This window comes from Pristiophorus japonicus, unplaced genomic scaffold (assembly GCF_044704955.1).
Source record: "Pristiophorus japonicus isolate sPriJap1 unplaced genomic scaffold, sPriJap1.hap1 HAP1_SCAFFOLD_71, whole genome shotgun sequence".
Lineage (NCBI taxonomy): Eukaryota > Metazoa > Chordata > Chondrichthyes > Pristiophoridae > Pristiophorus > Pristiophorus japonicus.
Genome location: NW_027254624.1, coordinates 653,000 through 675,167, shown reverse-complemented (window position 1 = coordinate 675,167; position 22,168 = coordinate 653,000). Strand labels below are relative to the sequence as shown.

At 46.3% G+C, this 22,168-nt stretch overlaps 2 non-coding genes across 2 annotated transcripts; one reads left to right on the top strand and one right to left on the bottom strand.

Annotated features, from left to right (window-relative positions):
* The first annotated feature begins 17,182 nt into the window (after positions 1-17,182).
* trnav-uac (transfer RNA valine (anticodon UAC)) lies at positions 17,183-17,255 on the top strand. Its single transcript has one exon. It is a non-coding gene; the product is annotated as a tRNA-Val (tRNA).
* Positions 17,256-17,780: 525 nt separating this feature from the next.
* On the bottom strand, positions 17,781-17,852 carry trnaw-cca (transfer RNA tryptophan (anticodon CCA)). The gene has a single exon. It is a non-coding gene; the product is annotated as a tRNA-Trp (tRNA).
* Positions 17,853-22,168: the final 4,316 nt, after the last annotated feature.

Below are 22,168 nucleotides of genomic sequence, written 5' to 3'. Positions count from 1 at the left end.
AGCACTGACATATCCCACACCCCTCACTGTAACACTGATATACCCCTCACCCTTCACTGGAGCACTGATATACCCCACTCCCCTCATTTAACACAGGTATAGCGCACAGCCCTCACTGTAACACTGATATACCCCACACCCCTCACTGTAACACTGATATTCCCCACACCCCTCACTGTAACACTGATATATCCCACACCCCTCACTGTAATACTGATATACCTCACACCCCTCAATTTAACACTGATATACCGCACACCCCTCACTGTAACACTTATACACCCGACACCTCTCCCTGTAACACTGATATACCTGACATACCTCACAGTAACACTGATATACCCCACATCCCTCACTGTAACACTGATATATCCCACACCCATCACTGTAATAATGATATACCCCATACCCCTCACTGTAACACTGATATACCACTCACCCCTCACTGTAACACTGATATACCCCATAACTCTCACTGTAACACTGATATACCCCTCACCCCTCACTGTAACACTGATATACTCCACACCCCTCAATGTAACACTGATATACCCCACACCTCTCATTGTAACACTGATATACGCCACACCCTCACTGTAACACTGATGCACGCCACACCCCTCACTGTAACACTGATGCACCCCACACCCCTCAGTGTAACACTGATATACCACACACCCCTCACTGTAAAACTGATATACCTCACACCCCTCACTGTAACATTGATATACCCCACACACCTCACAGTAGCACTGATATACCACACACCCCTCACTTTAACACTGATATACCTCGCAAACCCTCACTGTAACATTGATATACCCCACACACCTCACAGTAACACTGATATACACCACACTTCTCATTGTAAAACTGATATACGCAATACCCCTCACTGTAACACCGATATACCTCACACCCCTCACTGCAACACCGATACACCTCACACCCTCTCATAGTAACACAGATTTTTCCCACACACCTCACAATAACACTGAAATAACTCACACCCTTCACTGCAACACTGATATATTCCACACCCTTCACTGCAACACTGATATACCCAACACCCCTCACTGTAACATTAATACACCCTACACCCCTCATTATAACACTGCTATACCCCACACCCCTCACTGTAATACTGATATACCTCACACCCCTCACTGAAATACGGATATACCCCACACCGCTCTCTGTAAAACTAATATAAACCACAGCCCTCACTGTAACATTGATATACCCACACCCCTCACTGTAATACTGATATACCCCACACCCCGCACTGTAACACACTGATATACCCCACACCCCTCACTGTACAACTGATATACCTCACACACCTCACTGTAACACTGATATACCCCAGCATTTGTTGGCCATCGCCTAATTACCCTGGTGAAGGTGGTGGTGAACCGCCTTCTTGAACTGCTGCTGTCCTTGTGGTAAAAGTACTGTTGGGGAGGGAGTTCCAGAATTTTGACTCCACGACGATGGAGGAACAGCAAAATATTACCATGTAACGATGCTGTGTAGCTCGGAAGGGGACTTCCTAGTGATGATGTTCCGATGCGCCTGCTGCCCTTGTCCTTCTAGATGGTAGCGGTTGCTGGTTTGGGAGTTGCTTTCATAGAATCTTTGGCGAGTTGCTGCAGTGCATCTTGTGGATGGCACACACTGCTGCCACGGTGCACTGGTGTTGGACGAAGTGAATCTTTAAGTTGGTGGATGCTTTGCCAATCAAGCGGACTGCTTTTTCTTGAATTGTGTCGAGCTTCTTGAGTGTTGTTGTAGCTGCACTCATCCTGGCAAAAGGAAAGTATACCATTACACTTCTTTCATGTGCCTTGTAGATGGTAGAACATCTGAGTGAGAAGGTGTGACACTCGCCAAGAATACCCAGCCTCCTACGTGCACTTGCTGCCACATTATTTATGTAGCTGGCCAAGTTAAGTTTCTCATCAATGGTAACGCCCAGGATTTGATAGTCATGGAATCGGCGATGTTAATGCTGTTGAATTTCAAGGGAAGGTGGTTAGACTCTCGATTGTTGGAGGTTGACATTGCCTACCACATATGTGTTGTGAAAGGCCAATCTGGCAGCAATGATCTTCAAGACTCTTCCATCACTATCAATAGTGGTGCTACTGAGCCACTCTTGATGATGGTCATTGAAGTCCCGCATCCAAATTATATTCTGTACACATGCTATGTTCAGTGCTTCTTCCAAATGGTGTTCAACATGAACAAAAATGATTCGTCAGCTGAGGCAGGGCGGTAATTGGAAATCAGCAGAAGGTTTTCTTGCCATTATTTGATGTGATGTAGTTGATTTTGTATCTATGGACATTGCGTACGTATTTGACAAAGTGACACACCAGAAATCATTAAGAATTTGGAAGCCAATGGAATTAAATGGAAAGTGGCGGTATGCATGCAAAATTGGCTCATTATCACCACCAAGGTATGGTGGTGCGTGGATGTTTTTCAGACTGTGACGTGGTTTACGTGGTGCTCCCCAGATGCCAATTTTGGATCCATTACTTTTCAATTTTTAAAATGACCTCGAATTGGGTGTAGGGAGTGGAATGCTAAACTTTACAGGTAATACAAAACTTGGCGTAGTCGGTAGTGATGTGGCTAGTTTTTGGCTATAGGATGATTGAAACATGATGTTGAAATAGTCAGATGCATGGCAGATGGAGTTCAACATGGAGAAGTATGAAGTGATACCCTTAGCGAGCACTAATATGGAAAGTCAGTATAGTATAAATGGCACGGCTTAGAAAATTCTAGATGAGCAGAGAAACCTTGGTGTGCATATCCACAAATCCTTAAAGATGGCAGAGAAAGTTGAGAATTTGCTTAAAATGTATATCGGTTACTTGGGTTTATAAATAGACGAATAGACTATAAAGGCAAACAGATCATGTTTTCAAGTATATATCCAATATCCTTTTGAAAGTTACTATTTGAATATGATTCCTTCCCTTCTCAGGTATTGTGTTCCAGATCAGCACTAGTCGATGCAAAAAAGCAATCCTCCTCATATCCTTCCTGGATTTATTGGGGAATTGTTATCTGCTGTACCATCTTGCTGCCGACCCTCCTTCTAGTGGAAGCACTTTCTCCCTATCTAATCTATCAACACTCTTCATGATAGTGACCGTCTTTGATAATTCACTGCTTAAACTTCTCTGCTGTGAGAGAACATTCCCAGTTCCACTAATCTCTCCACATAACTGACGTCCCTGGTAACAATTCAGTGTTTAGGTCTGATGAGGATCCCCTATAATGTGTGTTTTTTTACTCTGTCGCTGGAAGTAGAAACATAACTGCAACATACTCCTGGGAGTGAGTTATTTGTAGTGGTTCTGTGGAACAGTTTGTATTTACGGATGGGTTCTCAGGAATTGTACCATAACTCCATTAAGTCTACTGAAATTGTAAATCTTTATTCAGTTTACAATGATTACATCACCATTTACAGGGATGGGGCTCTTGGACACTAATCGGACAGGCCCCTGGATGTGCACCAACATTGGTGGGGAGCTCTCAGGGATGTTTCAATATTTAGAGCAGATACTTGGTCATATCTGACATTGTATAGGGTCAATGGTTGTGCATTTCTGGGAACGATTCATCGGCAAAACTACACTTTCGTTGTCGTCTCTCGGAGGGTGTCAGCATTTTAAGGGCTGAGGAAAGGTTATAAATATATTACCGGGGGTTCACCCACTTAATTTGGTTTCAGTGGCTGAATTTAAAGTGCACACTGTGAATTGGAGAGAAACTTTCTTAAATAACGGAACCAGAGAATTAATCATAAACCTGAACCAAACCTGTTCTCGATCACGCAGTGCTGTCGGGCTGAAGATTTCACATAGTCTGTTCTTCCCTGACCTTTGCGGAGATTCACTTTCTATCTGTTCAATATCTGACTTATGTAAATGTGATATTGCAAAATGTTATTTAAAAAGTGATGAAAGGATTCTGTTTGTTTATCGCTGTAACTAATATCATTCTCCGTATTCCCTAATTATATCAGTGGAGATTTCCCCCACCTTACTTAAGGGCATTCGCTCAATGTGTTAACCCAAATTGTCTCTCGGAGTTTGGTCTGCTGAACAAACCGAAGCAGCGTTCTGCAGATGTAGAACGAATGGATCGGAGTCAGTCAGTTGAATATACGGTATGGAGGATAATTAAACGTACACAGAAAATGTATTTTTCTGCCCTCGCTTTGACTGGTGTTCCTGGTAAGTCTACATTTCCAAATATTAATCTTGTAACCATTTCATTTGTATTGCGGATTCTAACGTTTAAATCCCAGTTTCTGTCACTGTTCCTTGTAAATGACCATATCCCTATTTTATTATGTAAACGATATTTAACTGTAAACATTGTGCTCATTACACAGCAATCGGTTATATTCAGTTTATTCCTCTTGTTATGTGAATGAAAGAAGATTGTTTCCTCGACATTGTCACTGGCAGATTTATTTAATGAATAGTTTATAGTCTGCTGTCTGCTCTGAGCCCCGGAAGCACATTTGAATCGTTATCATCTTGGCGTTAAACAATAACTAATGAGGCCAGTGGAATCATAAGTGAGTGGAGAATGATGAATATAACCAGCCATAGTCCTTGCATTGAATTTAAGGGAAGGTGAATGGACGGGTTCTATTATTGCTGAGCAGTCTGTTCCACGCCCGATTATCATTGTGTGATCCGGACAGTGGGTGCTAATTGTTAGACAGTGAAAACCATATCACATCAAGTCAGACAGATATTCTTTGCTTTAAGGATATTATTTTTAGATATACTGGGTAAACTGAATGATACAGATCTGCAATTGTCCAAAAATCATTCCAATTTTTTTACTTCCAATTGATTGTAAATGGAATAATGTTTAGAGTAATTTCCATTATGGTTTAATCGCTTTATATTCCCTCGATCAAATTGTAAGCTACTTAGTTCTCAATCACAAGTGGAAAACAACAGAATAGCAGTGATCGGCTTCCATTCAGATACCTACTCAATTTCAAGGTGGAAGATCACATTGTTAGTTAGACCACCAGCCCATTCATAGTGACGAGCGTGAATAGCTTTGCGATGTAAGTGGACATTCTCACATGTCAGGCCTTATTAGAGAGAGATATATAGAGATAAAGAGATGGATAAAGAGACAGATAAACAGACAGAGAGACAGACAGTCAGACAGATATAGTTATATGGACAGATTGACAGAGAGACAGACAGTGAGATAAAGAGGGAGAGGCAGAGATAGATATAGATGGATACATATATATATATATATTTATGGATAGACAGATATATATTTTTAGAGAGATAGTGACATGGAGAGATAGAGACAGATGGATAGATAGACAAACATTTAGACATACAGACAGACAGATTGTGCACAGCTCAGTAATTTCCTTTTCATTGATTTAAATGATAAAACCGAGTAGCATTTTAGAAACATCAGTCCATGCGACAGCATTCGGTTTACCTCTTGACTGAAAGTTGAAAGGTTGCCCAGTGATCAATGACTGAAATCGGGAGAGTTGAAAACCCTAAGTCAATACGTTGCTGCCTTTACATATCCGGGAGCAAAAGGGAAAAATCCGCTATTATTGCCAATACACATTTTTTTTAAATGTCTCCCTCTTCCTGCCCCAAAGGCGTTGAGTCATTTTTGAGTTTTCACAATCGAGGTAGCTCATGTGCGACAAGTGATTTCATAATATTCTCCTTTGGTGCATTTTGCTGCTGTTGTTTCACACCCAAGATGTTTCTTGCTCAGATAGGGACGATTCAGCCTTACTCCGTCTCTGCTGCTTGCTGGAGTTTGACCAGTCAAACAGACAACTCTCTCCTCATGGCCAATTGTCCTCATCTGCTACTTGTGCTGATCTCTTTAATTAGAAGTATATCCTCTGAGAGTGATTATCGCTCTCCCCTGTTCCGACACATCTCATGGCTGATGTTTATTTTCAACTGTCGAATTTATGCTTTTAATTCATCATGTTCTCTGTCCCTGCTTCTAATCTCAGGTAAAACTTGAACCACATCCGCCAGGCGGAAACATAAGGCTAATTCTGGATGGACAAGTTTTAGAGGCCGGCCGGTTTAATCCACATTGAATTCAATGTTGCGTGCAATTGGACGAGGAATAAAGCCAAAGTCAGACATGAACCCGCCCCTTACCCCTGGCCGGTTAAGTTTACATCGTGATTTAAACAGGTCCTTGCATAGTTTCGGTTCCGAGGCCCACTCTGAAATTATCATTCTTAAAGTTTGAGGCGAGGCACCCGCTGTAACAGGTCCTTCTGCCACCGCACTTATCCTGGCAGACCAAACATTTATCACCTCGAACGTTCGAACACTTTCCAGCAGAATACTTTGCATACTGATCAGCATCAGCCCCCAGGTGATTATCGCAATATATCACAGCATCTCTGATAAGGACCAGGACACAGGAGATTAGTCGCAACATATCCCCGTATAACTGTTCTGGGCAGGGCCCAGGGGATTGTCCCAATATATACCAGCACCTATGATCAGGAGCAGGACACAGGAGATTGCCCCAATATCTACCAGCATCATTTATCAGAAGCAGGACCCAGTGGATTGCCCCAATATATCCCAGCATCATTTATCAGGAGCAGGACACAGGGCGTTGCCCCGATATATCCCAGCATCGCTGATCAGGAGCAGGACACAGGGGGTTGCCACAATATATCCCAGCATCATTGATCAGGAGCAGGACACAGGAGGTTGCCCCAATATATCCCAGCATCATTGATCAGGAGCAGGACAAAAGGGGTTGCCCCGATATATCCCAGCATCATTGATCAGGAGCAGGACATAAGGGGTTGCCCCAATATATCCCAGCATCACTGATCAGGAGCAGGACACAGGGGGTTGCCCCAATATATCCCAGCATCATTGATCAGGAGCAGGACACAGGGGGTTGCCCCAATATATCCCAGCATCATTGATCAGGAGCAGGACACAGGGGGTTGCCCCAATATATCCCAGCATCATTGATCAGGAGCAGGACACAGGGGGTTGCCCCGATATATCCCAGCATCATTGATCAGGAGCAGGACACAAGGGTTTGCCCCAATATATCCCAGCATCACTGATCAGGAGCAGGACACAGTGGATTGCCCCAATATATCCCAGCATCACTGATCAGGAGCAGGACACAGGGGGTTGTCCCGATATATCCCAGCATCATTGATCAGGAGCAGGACACAAGGGGTTGCCCCAATATATCCCAGCATCACTGATCAGGAGCAGGACACAAGGGGTTGCCCCAATATATACCACTTTCACTGGTGTAGAGCAGTACCCAGGGGATTACCCCAATATATTCCAGCGTCCCTGATCAGGAGCAGGACCCAGGGGATTGTCCCAATATATACCAGCATCACTTATAAGAAACAGGACCCAGTGGATTGCCCCAATATATCCCAGCATCATTGATCAGCAGCAGGACACAGGGGATTGCCCCGATATCTATTAGCATCACTGATTAGGAGCAGAACCCAGGGGGTTATCCCAATATATACGAGTATCACTGATCAGGAGCAGGCCACAAGGGATTGCCCCAATATATTCCAGCATCACTGATCAGGAGCAGGACCCAGAGGATTGCCCCAGTATATACCAGCATCACTGATCAGGAGCAGGACACAGGGGGTTGATACGATATATACCAACATCACTGATCAGGAGCAGGACCCATTGGATGGCCCCAATTTAAGCCAGCAACGCTGATCAGGACCAGGACCCAGGGGATTGTCTAGTTTGATGACAAACACCCTGCTCCCTTCTTTAGCTATCACCGTGCCCGCGATCCACTTGGGACCATGTCCATAGTTTAGCACATAAACAGGGTCATTCAGATCAATTTCCCGTGACACAGTGGCGCGACCATCATTTACATTTTGTTGCTGATGCCTGCTCTCTACCTGATCATGCAGGTTGGGGTGGACCAGCGAAAGTCTGCTTTTAAGTGTCCTTTTCATGAGTAGCTCAGCCGGGGGCACCCCTGTGAGCGAGTGGGATCTCGTGCTATAGCTGAGCAGTACTCGGGACAGGCGGGTTAGGAGTGAGCCTTCTGTGACTCGTTTGAGGCTCTGTTTGATTGTTTGTGCTGCCCGCTCTGCCTGCCCATTGGAGGCTGGTTTAAACGGGGTCGAGGTGGTATGTTTCATCCCATTGCGGGTCATGAATTCTTTAAATTTGGCACTGGTGAAACATGGCCCGTTGTCACTGACCAGTATGTCAGGCAGGCCGTGGGTGGCAAACATGGCCCTCAGGATTTCAATGGTAGTGGTGGCGGTGCTTCCCGACATTATTTCACGTTCAATCCATTTTGAAAAAGCATCCACCACCACCAGGAATATTTTACCAAGAAATGGGCCCGCTTAGTTGACATGGATCCTCGACCATGGTCTGGAGGGCCAGGACCACAAACTTAGTGGTGCCTCTCTGGGCGCCTTGGTCAACTGAGCACATACACTGCATTGCCATACACAGGTTCGAAGTTCGAGTCGATACCGGGCCAGCACATGTGATATCTGGCTATCGCTTTCATCATTACTATACCCGGGCGTGTGCTGTGGAGATCCGAGATGAACGTCTCCCTGCCCTTTTTTGGTAGCACTACGCGGTTACCCCACAACAGGCAGTCTGCCTGACTGGACAGCTCGTCCTTTCGCCGCTGGAACGGCTTGATTGGCTCTTGTATTTCAACGGTGATGCTGGCCCAGCTCCCATGCAGTACATAGTTTTTTACTAGCGACAGCAGAGGATCTTTGCTGGTCCAAGTCCTAATCTGGCGGGCCGTAACAGGTGATTTATCATTTTCAAACGCTTCCATGACCATCAACAAGTCAGCGGGCTGCGCCACCATCAACTATTTTGCAGGCTGCGCCATTTCCACCCCCGTGGTGGGCAATGTTAGCCTACAGATCATCCGCACCGTTCTCAGTGCCTGGCCTGTGACGGATGGTCTCGTTATACGCTGAGAACGTGAGTGCCCACCTTTGTATGCGGGCTGAGGCATTAGTATTTATACCCTCGTTTTCAGCGAACAGGGATGTGAGGGGCATATGTTCGGTTTCCAGCTCAAATTTGAGGCCAAACAGGAACTGATGCATTTTCTTTACCTCGAACACACACGTTGATGCCTCTTTCTTAATCATGCTGTAGGCCCTCTCGGCCTTAGACAAGCTCCTGGAAGCATAGGCGACAGGTTGCAACTTCCCCGCAATATTAGCTTGTTGTAATACACACCCGACTCCGTACGACGACGCGTCACATGCTAGCACAAGTCTTTTACATGGTTTATACAACACAAGCAGCTTGTTGGAGCATAAAAGGTTGCTGGCTTTGTCAAACGCAATTACTTGTTTTTTTTCCCCATACCCAGTTCTTACCTTTGTGCAATAACACATGTAGGGGCTCTAGAAGGTGCTTAACCCCGTAGGAAGTTACCAAAATAGTTGAGGAGTCCCAGGAACGACCGCAGCTCCGTGACGTTCTGTGGCCTGGGTGCGTTCATGATAGCCTCTGTCTTGGCGTCTGTGGGCCGAATGCCGTCCGCCGTGATCTTTCTCCCCAAAATCTCCATTTCTGTTGCCATGCAGACGCATTTCGACCTCTTCAGCCGCAGCCCTACGCGATCCAGTCGCTGGAGGACATCCTTCAGGTTTTATATGTGTTCGGCGGTGTCCAGACCCATAAACAATATATCATCCTGAAAGACCACTGTGTGTGGTACCGACTTGAGTCGGCTCTCCATGTTTCTCTGGAAGATCGCTGCAGCCGACCGAATTCCAAACGGGCATCTGTTGTCGCTGAACAGTCCCTTTTGCGTGTTGATGCAGGTGAGGCCCTTCAAAGACTCCTCCATCTCCTGCGTCATGTAGGCCTAAGTCAGGTAAAGCTTGGTGAACGCCTTGCCTCCTGCCAGCGCGCCAAATAGGTCGTCTGTCTTAGGTAGTGGGTATTGGTCTTGTAGCGAGAAACGATTAATAGTTACTTTATAATCGTCGCAAACCCTGACCGTGCCATCACTTTTGAGTACTTGAACAAGTGGACTAGCCCACTCGCTGAATTCCACTGGGGAGGTGATGCCCTCGCGTTGCAGCCTGTCCAGCTCGATTTCCACTCTCTCCTCATCATGTGAGGTACCGCTCGCGCCTAGTGGTGAATGGGTCGTGCCTCTGGGACCAAGTGGATGCGCCCCTTCGCCCCGGAAAAATTTCCAATTCCTGGCTCAGAAAGTGAAGGAAATTTTTTCAGAACCTGGGGACATAAGGCTTCATCAACATGCGATAGCGTTCGGATGGTATCCCAGTTCCAGCGGATTTTGCCCAGCCAGCTCCTTCCAAGCAGTGTGGGGCCATCGCCCGGGACAATCCAGAGTGGTAGTTCGTGCACCGTGCCCTCGTAGGTGACCTTGACCATGGTGCTGCCCAGGACAGTGATAAGCTCTTTGGTGTACATTCTCAGTTTCGTGTGGATGGGGCTTCGGGCTGGTCTGAATGCCTTGTTGCACCACAGTCTCTCAAACATCTTTTTACTCACGATGGATTGGCTAGCGCCAGTGTCCAGTTCCATGGTTACGGGTAAGCCATTCAATTTTACATTTAGCGTTATAGGTGGACATTTCGTCGAAAATGTGTGCACCCCGTGTACTTCAGCATCTGCCTCCTCTCTCTGAGGCTCGAAATTGCTTTGATCCACCATGGATTGATCTTCCTCTGCCACATGGTGGTTAGCAGGTTTTGCAGAGCTTGCAGCTCATTCGCAAGCTCGTTGGAGATGCCCCATTGTTCCACAGCTCTTGCAAACATACCCTTTGAAGCGGCATGTATAGGCTGAATGGAAGCGTGCACAACACCAACACGGTGTGAATTACCTTGCACTCATCCTTTGTTGGGGACTCTGAGTCATCTGGCTCACCTGAGGCCTGCTGGCAGATGCACACTCGTGGATTCTGCCCTGTACATTTCTGCTCACAAACACAGTTCCAGTTAATTTATGAACATTGCTAGCACTTGTGTGCTGAGAGATTTGTTTGGTGTTATCACTGGTGGACATAAACGCCTGTGCTATCGCAATGGCCTTACTGAGGGTCGGTGTCTCTACAGCCAAAAGTTTTCGGAGGATGGTCTCGTGGCCAATGCCCAGTACAAAAAAAGTCTCTGAGCATTTGCTCCAGGTAGCCATCAAAGTCACATTATCCTGCAAGTCGCCTTAGCTCGGCGATGTAGCTCGCCACTTCCTGATCTTCAGATCGCTGGCACGTGTAGAACCGATACCTAGCCATAGAATCTCTCCCTCGGGTTAAGATGCTCCCGAACCAGTGTACACAGCTTCTCATACGACTTATCCATGGGTTTCACCGGAGCCTGAAGATTCTTCATGAGGCTGTAGGTCGGTGCCCCACAGACTGTGAGGAGGACCGCTCTCCTTTTTCCAGCACTTCCTTCTCCGTCCAGCTCATTGGCTACAAAGTACTGGTCTAGCTGTTCGACATAGGCTTCCCAGTCTTCACCCTCTGAGAACTTCTCCAGGATGCGCACAATTTGCTGCAAGTTTGTGTTGGATTCGTATTCTCGTCGCCAGTTATTGTGGTCCCAACACAGATGATGCTGCATACAGGGAGTTTAAAGTAACAGTGACCTGAGTCTTTCATAAGACACTCCAGAGTGAGAAACTGGCCTTAGGGGCCGGCTTAAATACAGTGCTCCCAAGGGGTGCTGGGATTCCTTGGGACTTCAGGGGATGAGCTCCCTGGTGGGGGAACATGGGAGTGCATGCTTTACAGATACACAACACCATACATTGCCTCAACTTTGATTTCTGCCAACATCCCTTGTGTTTAACCTTCGCTGCACCTCCGCCACGATCTCTCACCGTTCCTCCACCACGACCTCTCACCGTTCCACCACCACGACCTCTCTCCGCTCCTCCACCACGACCTCTCACCGTTCCTCCACCACGACCTCTCACCGTTCCACCACCACGACCTCTCACCGCTCCACCACCACGACCTCTCACCGTTCCTCCACCACGATCTCTCGTCACTCCTCCACCACGACCTCTCACCGCTCCTCCACCACGACCTCTCACCGCTCCTGCACCACGACCTCTCACCGCTCCTCCACCACGACCTCTCACCGCTCCTGCACCACGACCTCTCACCGTTCCACCACCACGATCTTTCACCGTTCCTCCACACTGACCTTCCCACTCCTCCGCTGTACCTGGGTCCCGCCGATATTCCAGCCCATGCACCAAACGGCGACCTGGGTTTTGATGACGTGCAGCAGAGCAGGTCTCCAGCCGTCCTGGTTCGTCCTTGCCACTGGACCAAGACCTCACTCTGTCAAGCCCGTGTGGTGGCTGGTGAGCAATGGTCACACCACGTTAAAACAATCCACCCACAGGCATCTTCCACCCTTTGATTGGAGTTCAGGACTGGAACATCGGGTCCTTCATTGAAACACCTGTGAACCCATGTGGAAGTAAGCCTTCCTCGTTCGAGGACCCACCTATGATGATGATGATGATGATGTGTGGGACCTTACCAAATGCCTGCTGGAAACCATCAGATTAAATCTAGTAAGACCCGTCCCTTGATTCAGTTTTCACTGACCTTGCCTCAGGAAGGCTATATTGGCTTTGGAGGGAGCACTGTGTCGGTTTCCCAGAATGATACCTGGATTCCAAGGTTTAAATTAAGATATGAGATTACACCCACTGGAAATTAGAGGGTCGAGCAGTGATTTTATCAAAATTTTCAAGATAATAAGAGAACAGATAGAGTAGGTAGAGATAAATTATTCCCGCTGGTTCGGGCGTCCCAGACTAGGGGCCAAAATCTAAACATTAGAGCCAGAAGTTTCAGGAGTGAAATCCGGAAACATTCCTACACACACAGGGTGGGAGAGGTTTGGAACTCCCTTCTGCAAAGGGCAGTTGGTGCCGGGTCAGTTGTTCATTTTACATTGCATTTTGACCAAAATTATTAAGGAATATGGGCCAAAGGTGTGTATATGGAGTTTCGTCACAGATCAGCCATGATCACATTGAATGGCGGAACCGGCTCGATGTGCTGAATGGCCTCCTCCTCTTCCTGTGTAACAGGCTCGAGGGGCTGAATGGCCTCCTCCTGTTCCTGTGTCACAGGCACGAGGAGCTGAATGTCCTCCTCCTGTTCCTGTGTAACAGGCTCGAGTGCCTGAATGGGCCTCCTCCTGTTCCTGTGTAACAGGCTCGAGGGGCTGAATGCGCCTCCTCCTGTTCCTGTGTAACAGGCTCGAGGGGCTGAATGGGCCACCTCCTGTTGCTGTGTAACAGATTCGAGGAGTTGAATGGGCCTCCTCCTGTTCCTGTGTAACAGGCTCGAGGGGCTGAATGGGCCTCCTCCTGTTCCTGTGTAACAGGCTGAAGGGGCTGAATGGGTCTCCTCCTGTTCCTGTGTAACAGGCTCGAGGGGCTGAATGGTCTCATCCTGTTCCTGTGTAACAAGCTCGAGGGGCTGAATGGGCCTACTCCTGTTCCTGTGTAATAGGCTTGAGGGGCTGAATGGCCTCCTCATGCTCCTGTGTAACAGGCTCGAGGGGCTGAATGGGCCTCCTCCTGTTCCTGTGCAACAGGCTCGAGGGGCTGAATGGGTCTCCTCCTGTACCTGTGTGTAAGGTCTGGGAAACAAAGGGAGGTGATATGAGAAAACATAAACTAAATGGTATTGTGTTAAAAGGGAAGGAGAAGGATTGAGTGATTTACACACAGAAATCTTTGAAGCTGGGTAGATAAGTTGCAACGTTGTTTAAACAGAATACAGGGCCCTTGGCTTTATATGTAGTGAAATAGAGGACACCAGTGAGGAAGTTGTACCATACCTTTTCAATCCCGGTTTAGGCCTCAGTTGGAGAACTGTTTACAGTTCTGAGCACCACAATTTAGCAAGGATATCAAGGCATTGGAGAGAATGTAAGAAATATATAAGAAACATTTTCTGCTGTTGTTGAAGACACAAACACAGGCATTCATCGAGAATCAACCTGCAGGTGACCACACATAGATTAAAGAGAGCCAGAGAGACTGACAGAATCGGGAAACACCGGCAAATAGACAAGAGATATTGACAAGGACTGAAAGCAGTTTGCGATCAGAAAATTGACGGCCCAGCTGTGGTTAATGACACGGCTTTTGATGATTGATCTCCTTCCAAGCCTTGAACTCTTTGAATGGCGGTGCAGGCTAGAAGGGCCGAATGGCCTACTCCTGCACATATTTTCTATGTTTTCTATGTTTCTACTCAGCATGATTCAGGCATTGATTGGAATTATAACTTCTTAACGATAACAATTATGTGATGTATGTAACTCTGTCATACTTGCCACCAGAGGACGCGACTGTTGGAGTCCTGATGGTCACCTGCCCACACGTGCAGGGCCAGTATAAAAGGTCGGCTGCCATGTTGTTCAGGCACTCTGGAGTTGTAATAAAGAAAACTAAGGTCACACTAAGTTTAACTCACAGTACTCAGCCTCGGGGAGTTGTTCTATACCTCAACAATTGGCGACGAGTAACAGAATACGTACCTTCACACAACCATGGCTGCTGTTGGAATCTTAGAGAGATTCACAGAGAGTGAAATAAATGAGGGCAGCAGGCGGATCTCTGCCGGACACCGGGGAAACAGGGAGACAGACCTTGGAGCAAAGGGATATGGATGGAGTCGGCAAAACTAGAGGCATCTGATTCAGGAGAGTCACAAGGCGTGGAAATTCGGGAGTTTAATGACTTTAAAAGGAACATTTTTGTTTTGTGCTGTTTTGTTCAGAGAAATGCTTGTGAAAGGAATGTTTTGCAGAAAGGGATGCAGCATTTAACCTTCTGCCTTAACACTTGTTTCTGGGTGTCAGGATCACATTTCGTTTCAATGTTATTCTTCCAGAATTAATATTTCATTTGCTGTTTGACAATAACCAGACCCTTGCTCCAAGGTCTGTCTCACTCTTTCCCCGGTGTCAGGCACAGATCCGGCTGCTGCCCTCATTTATTTCAAGTTCAAAATCAACCTGCAGGTGGCCACACACAACACTGAAAAGTAATAATGGCCGAGTGGTCTAAGGTGATGTTTTCAGATCACTATAGATAGTGTTCGAATCCTATTTCAGACATTTATTATATTGAATCATTAGACAGAATCCATTTGTTTTGTCACCACCAACTCCTTAAAAGTGCGATTCAGCAGTCCACCTGCTCGCTTAACATTTCCGTCTGAACTGGTGCTGAAGTGTGTTCATTCTTTTGTAGAACGACAATTATTTATTTTGCCCTTAGCATGCGAGGAACTTTTCTCCCGATCTCATTGGTTTAATTTTGATAATCTGGTGCTGAAAGTGGAGATGTTTCCGCAGTGTAACGGTTAACACCTTCTAGTTTTTTGAGTTCTTGCTCAACTTTTTCCTTGAGTGCATATGGTACGGAACGGGGCTTGTAGTAAACCAATCTAGCGTCCTTCTGTACCCTGACACTCGCCTTGAAGCCATGGATCGGACTGCCCGTTTCGCAGAACACCTTTGGATACTTCTTGATAACCTCATCCGTTGATGAAAATCTCGCTTCCACACAGAAAATCTTACTCCAATCCAGCTTCAGTGAGCTTAATCAATTTCTTCCTTGTAAGGCAGACTTGTCTCCTTTCACTGCTATTAGAGGCAAGTTCTGAAATTGATCTTTATATTTCACCGGTACAGTGATACGACCGACCACAGGAATTTACTCTCCCGAGTAGCCTCGCAGCTCTATCTTGGGTTTCTCCAGTTGGAAATCACTCAATTTGTCGCGGTACAGTGACTCCGGTATTACACTCACGGATGCACCCGTGTCAATTTACATTGGTATCTTGAATCCCGCAACATCTATTTGGATTTTGATGCTTTCCGAATCGCTGTCCGTTAACCTCGTGCTCCTGATGATGTGTAACTCTAAGATCTCCTCGTCCTGTTGTTGTTCTTCCATACTATGCAGTCTCTTGGGATTTCTACTCATAGCTTTGAACGCTGGACTCATAGCTTTAAAAACAGGTTTAACCTTCAGTCGGCATGCCTTCGCAAGATGTCCAGTCTTTCTGTAGAAGAAACACTTTGCCTTCACGTGTGGACAACTTTGTGCAATGTGTTGTCCCAGGCACCTACAGCATGACTTCGACGCTCTGGTAGAATTTCCAGTTTATGAGGCTTTGGGCTCCCTTGTTATACCTTCAAATGCTCTGATAATGACTCCACGAGACAATGTGTCGTGCTTGAACTGTAGTGACCCGAGTCATTTGTTGATAACCACAGAGTGAGGATCACACCTGGTGGCCTGCCTTTTATACTAGGCCAGGCACACCTGTGCAGGTAAGCTACAAGTCTCCCACTGCAGTGCCCTCTTGTGGCACACCTTGTAATAGTACAAGCAGAAACCATGTAGAACACATGACAGGTGTCACTGTGGAACCGTTTCTCTCACTCAAAGTTAGACGCACTACCGTGGGCGCCACGAGGTCTAGGTAGGTAGCCATTGACATTCAGGTTCATATATAAATATATATAAATATATCGACATGTATCGTAACTGTTCCCTGGTGGTCGAGGGGTTAAGACCCGGCACACTAACTTGGTTCGACATGTATCGTAACTCTTCCCTGGTGGTCGAGTGGTTAATACCCGGTGCACTAAGCTGGTTTCAATCCTCGATCAATTCATTGCATAAAAATAATTGAGGTCTGTAAGACGATTAATAATTGCTGTAATCACCATGAATACCAATACTTTCTGTGATAGACCAAGCTTACAGACTATCTGGCTTCTCCTGCCCTTTGCTGGGCACGTGTTCGGGGTTTAATTTTACAAACTGGGTGAGTTCGCTGATCGCGGGGAGACAGTAGGAGCCTCTGTGGCCCCACTGTGAGGATGTGGAAGTGAACACGGTGGCTGGGTGATTCGTGACATTTCTGTAAAGGGCAGCGGAGGAGAAGGATTGAGAACTTTGAGTGTGGGACAGAAGTTGTTTAAGGTGAGCCAACACATTCCTGATCAGCACAGAGGGAGCTCACTGGTCAGCTTCTCGTTGTGGGGGTTACTGTATCAGAGGTTTCTGTAGTGTAGTCGTTATCACGTTTGCTTTACACGCAAAAGGTCCCTGGTTCAATCCCAGGCAGAAACATTATGTTTAAACTTGCTGTGGATGTATAATGGGAGGCGAGTTTCGTCTCCCTGCATATGCTGCCTGACCTGCTGAGATTTCCAGCATTTGCTGTTTTTATTTGCTATTTTTCTCCTGGCAAAAGGGCTCCGTTATTCCTTAATTGCTCTTTATTTCACTTCAATGAATAGATAAGTTTGAGTGAAAGAAAACGGATCCACCGGGGACCTTTTGCGTGTGAAGCCAACGTTTAATGATAATAATTGTCAGAATTGGAATTCAAGCTGAACACACGTGCAGAGGAGACAGTGACCTGAACACAGCACCTTCGACCACTCGGCCATCCTGACTATGCAGTGCTGTGTGTGGCCACCTGCAGTTTGATTTTGAACTTTTGTGTCCTGTCACATGAAATAAATGAGGGCAGCAGGCGTATCTCTGCCTGACACCGGGGAAGCAGTCAGACAGACCTTGGAGCAAGGGTTTGGTTATTTTCAAACAGCAAATGAAATATTAATTCTGGAAGAACAATATCCAAAAGAACAGTGACCCCGACGTGATTTGAACACGCAACCTTCTGATCTGGAGTCAGACGCGCTACCGTTGCGCCACGAGGCCTACACAGCGAGCTGGAGATGTTCGTCTATATGAAGGTTCTGCAATACAAGGGGCTGTAAAATTCCCGCCCATTCCCACCAGGTATCACAAGCAGCGCTCACCTGACAGCCATCGTATGCTTTTTTTCTTAACCTTTTGTCTTGCTTTCACGGGAAAGCATCATTAATTAACCCCTCACCTTCTTTTGCACAATCAAACAAATGCTAACTCAGGGACACTCCTTACTTCAATCATTTGTCCTGTGTTTTGTCTAATGTATAGAATGACTCGACAGCCTTGTTACTGTTAACTCACTCGGTTGGAAACCTGGTTCAACTTTATTTACTCCCAAAGTGCCCACGTGACATGGTACTCGCTCTTATATACCAGGGCCTGCGCACACGCGCGTACAGCCCGATGACCTCCGACAGTGGCGCCCCCTGGTGTCTAGTGACCCCAAGCATCAATACATCACATTTTGCATGTGACTGTTAAACCATATCCCATTTTACTCACTGTATTTTAATGGGCGGGGATTTTAAAGTCCCTTGTATTGCAGAACCTTCATATAGACGAACATCCCTTAACTACTGTGTAAACCTCGTGGTTCAACGGTAGTGCGTCTGATTCTACATCAAAGGGCTGCTTGGTCAAATCAAGTCGGGGTCAGTGTTCTTCTAGAATTGTTTTTTCACAATAACCAGACCCTTGCTGCAATGTCTGTCTCACTGTTTAGTAGTGGTAAGGTTGGGGACAGCATCAAACAAGAATTAAGGGTGTGTGCAGTGGTGGTACAGCAGTTGTCATGGGTGACTTTAATCTACATATTGATTGGGCTAACCACATGGTAGTAATGTGGTGGAGGAGGATTTCCTGGAGTGTATTTGGGATGGGTTTCTCGACCAATAAGTTGAGGAACCAATACTAGACTGGGTGATGTGTAATGAGAAGGGACTAATTCGCAATCTTGTTGTGCGGGGCCCTTTGGGGAAGTGTAACATAATATGGTAGAATTCTTCATTAAGATGGAGAGTGTCACAGGTAATTCAGAAACTAGGGGCCTGAACTTAAGGAAAGGGAACTTTGACGGTCTGAGGTGTGAATTGGCTAGAACACACTGGCCAAGGATACTTGAAGAGTTGACAGTGGATAGGCAATGGTAAACATTTAAAGATCACGCGGGTGAACTTCAGCAATTGTACATCCCTGTCTGGAGTAAAAATAGAACGGAGAACGTTGCTCAACCGTGGCTAACAAGGGAAATTAAGGATTGTGTTAAAACCCAGGAAGAGGCACATAACTTGGCCAGAAAAAGCAGCAAACCTGAGGACTGGGAGAAATTTAGAATTCAACAGGGGAGGACTAAGGGTTTCATTAGGAGGGGAAGCTTGCTTGGAACATAAAAGCTTCTGTAAATATGTGAAGAGAAAAAGATTAGTGAAGACAAGCGTAGGTCCCTTGCAGTCGGATTCAGGTGAATTTATAATGGGGAACAAAGAAATGGCAGACCAATAGAACAAATACTTCGGTTCTGTCTTCACGAAGGAAGACACGAATAACCTTCCGAATGTACGATGGGACCGAGGGTCTAGTGAGAAGGAGGAACTGATGGATATCCTTATTAGGCAGCAAATTGTGTTAGGCAAATTGATGGGATTGAAGGCTGATAAATCCCCAGGGCCTGATAGTCTGCTTCCCAGAGTACTTAAGGAAGTGGCCCGAGAAATAGTGGATGCATTGGTGGTCATTTTCCAATATTCTATCGACTCGGGATCAGTTCTTATGGACTGGAGGGTAGCTAAAGTAACACCACTTTTTTAAAAAGGTGGGAGAGAGAAAACAAATAATTATAGACCAGTTAGCCTGACATCAGTAGTGGGGAAAATGTTGGAATCAATTATTAAAGATGAAACAGCAGGGCATTTGGAAAGCAGTGACAGGATCGGTCCAAGTCAGCATGGATTTGTGAAAGGGAAATCATGGTTGACAAATCTTCTGGAATTTTTGAGGATGTAACTAGCAGAGTGGACAAGGGAGAACCAGTGGATGTGGTGTATTTGGACTTTCAGAAGGCTTTTGACAAGGTCCCACACAAGAAATTGGTGTGCAAAGTAAAAGCACATGGTATTGGGCGTAATGTACTGATGTGGATAGATAACTGGTTGGCAGACAGGAAGCAGAGAGTCGGGATAAACGGGTCCTTTTCAGAATGGCAGGCAGTGACTAGTGGAGTGCAGCAGAGCTCAGTGCTGGGACCCCAGCTCTTTACAATATACATCAATGATTTGGATGAAGGAATTGAGTGTAATATCTCCAAGTTTGCAGATGACACTAAACTGGGTGGCGGTGTGAGCTGTGAGGGGGACGCTAAGAGGCTGCATGGTGACTTGGACAGGTTAGGTGAGTGGGCAGATGCATGGCAGATGCAGTATAATGTGGATAAATGTGAGGTTATCCATTTTGGGGGCAAAAACACTGGGGCAGTATATTATCTGAATGGCGGCAGATTAGGAAAAGGGGAGGTCTAACGAGACCTGGGTGTCATGGTTCATCAGTCATTGAAGGTTGACATACAGGTGCAACAGGCAGTGAAGAAGGCAAATGGTATGTTGGCCTTCATAGCTCGGGTATTTGAGTATAGGAGCATGGAGTTCTTACTGCAGTTGTACAGGGTCTTAGTGAGGCCTCACCTGGAATATTGTGTTCCGTTTCGGTCTCCTAATCTGAGGAAGGACGTTCTTGCTGTTGAGGGAGTGCAGCGAAGGTTCACCAGACTGATTCCCGGAATGGCTGGACTGTCATATGAGGAGAAACTGGATCAACTGGGCCTTTATTCAATGGAGTTTAGAAGGATGAGAGGGTATCTCATAGAAACGTTTAAGATTCTGACGGGACTGGACAGGTTAGATGCGGGTAGATCGTTCCCGATGTTGGGGAAGTCCAGAACCAGGGGAGATAGTCTTAGGATAAGCGGTAGGGCAATTAGGACTGAGATGAGGAGAAACCTCTTCACTCAGAGAGTTGTTAACCTGTGGAATTCCCTGCAGAGGTGTATGAGGAGCGTTGGCTGATATTTGGCCGGACCCCAACACACAAATATTAGCATTTGATGTTTTGCTGAATGTCTTGGTTCCTGCAACAAGGTGGCCGCACATGCGCCATGAACCGTCCAAGATGGCGGCCAGTGACCCGGCTGACCCGGGCCTGTCACCACGGGGCCATCCCAGGGCCTGTGGCCTGTGATTGGGGCCTGGGACCTAAAGCAGGTGTTTATGAGGCTCACCAGCCCACTTACATCTCCAATTCCTGCCCCGCACCGACAACCGACCGTCTCCTGTCCAATATCATCTGGGCTCCACCAATGTAATAAACAGGGTGGATAAAGGGGAACCAGTGGATGTGGTGTATTTGGACTTCCAGAAGGCATTGACAAGGTGCCACATAAAAGGTTACCACACAAGATAAAAAAAGCATGGGTTGGGGGTAATATATTAGCATGGATAGAGGATTGGCTAACTAACAGAAAACAGAGAGTCGGGATAAATGGTTCATTCGCGGGTTGGCAATCAGTAACTAGTGTTGGTGCAACAGGGATCAGTGCTGGGACCCCATCTATTTACAATCTACATTAACGACTTGGAAGAAAGGACCGAGTGTAATGTAGCCAAATTGTTGGGGTGGAATTTATATTAAAGAATATGACTCAGACACCTTTCTGCTCAAGTGGAAAACACACAAGTTTATTATATGTATACAGAGACTCGGCCGAGTTGGAGATCCGTCTAAAAGCTCCGCAGCCTCTTGCCCCCGAACTCGCCCGGCCGTTCCATATTTAATCTCACAACCCACAATCACGTGCGTCATTCTGGTTACAATGGAAGAAGAAAAACCTTTCACAATAAAGTACATGGGACCCTGAGGTCAGCGTTTAGGGCATTCGGTTCCTCCTCATCAGAGAAAAAACATGCATACATCTGTTTGCACTGCAACCATACTTTGTCCAACTTCTTCTATCCCCATGACTCAGAATCAGCAGAGTATATTTGACCATTTTAACATCGCCAGAATGCATAAAGCGGTGTTTCTAAAAATTTTCACTACAGTGATGATACAAAGATGGGAGGAAAAGCAATGTGTGAGGAGGACACAAAAAATCTGCAAAAGACATAGGCAGGCTAAGAGAGTGGGCATAAATTTGGCAGATGGAGTAAAATGTAGGAAAGTGTTAGGTCATGCACTTTGGCAGAAAAAAAAATCAAAGAGCAAGTTATTATTTAAATGGAGAAAAATTGCAAAGTGCAACAGTACTGTGGGACCTGGGGGTACTTGTGCACGAA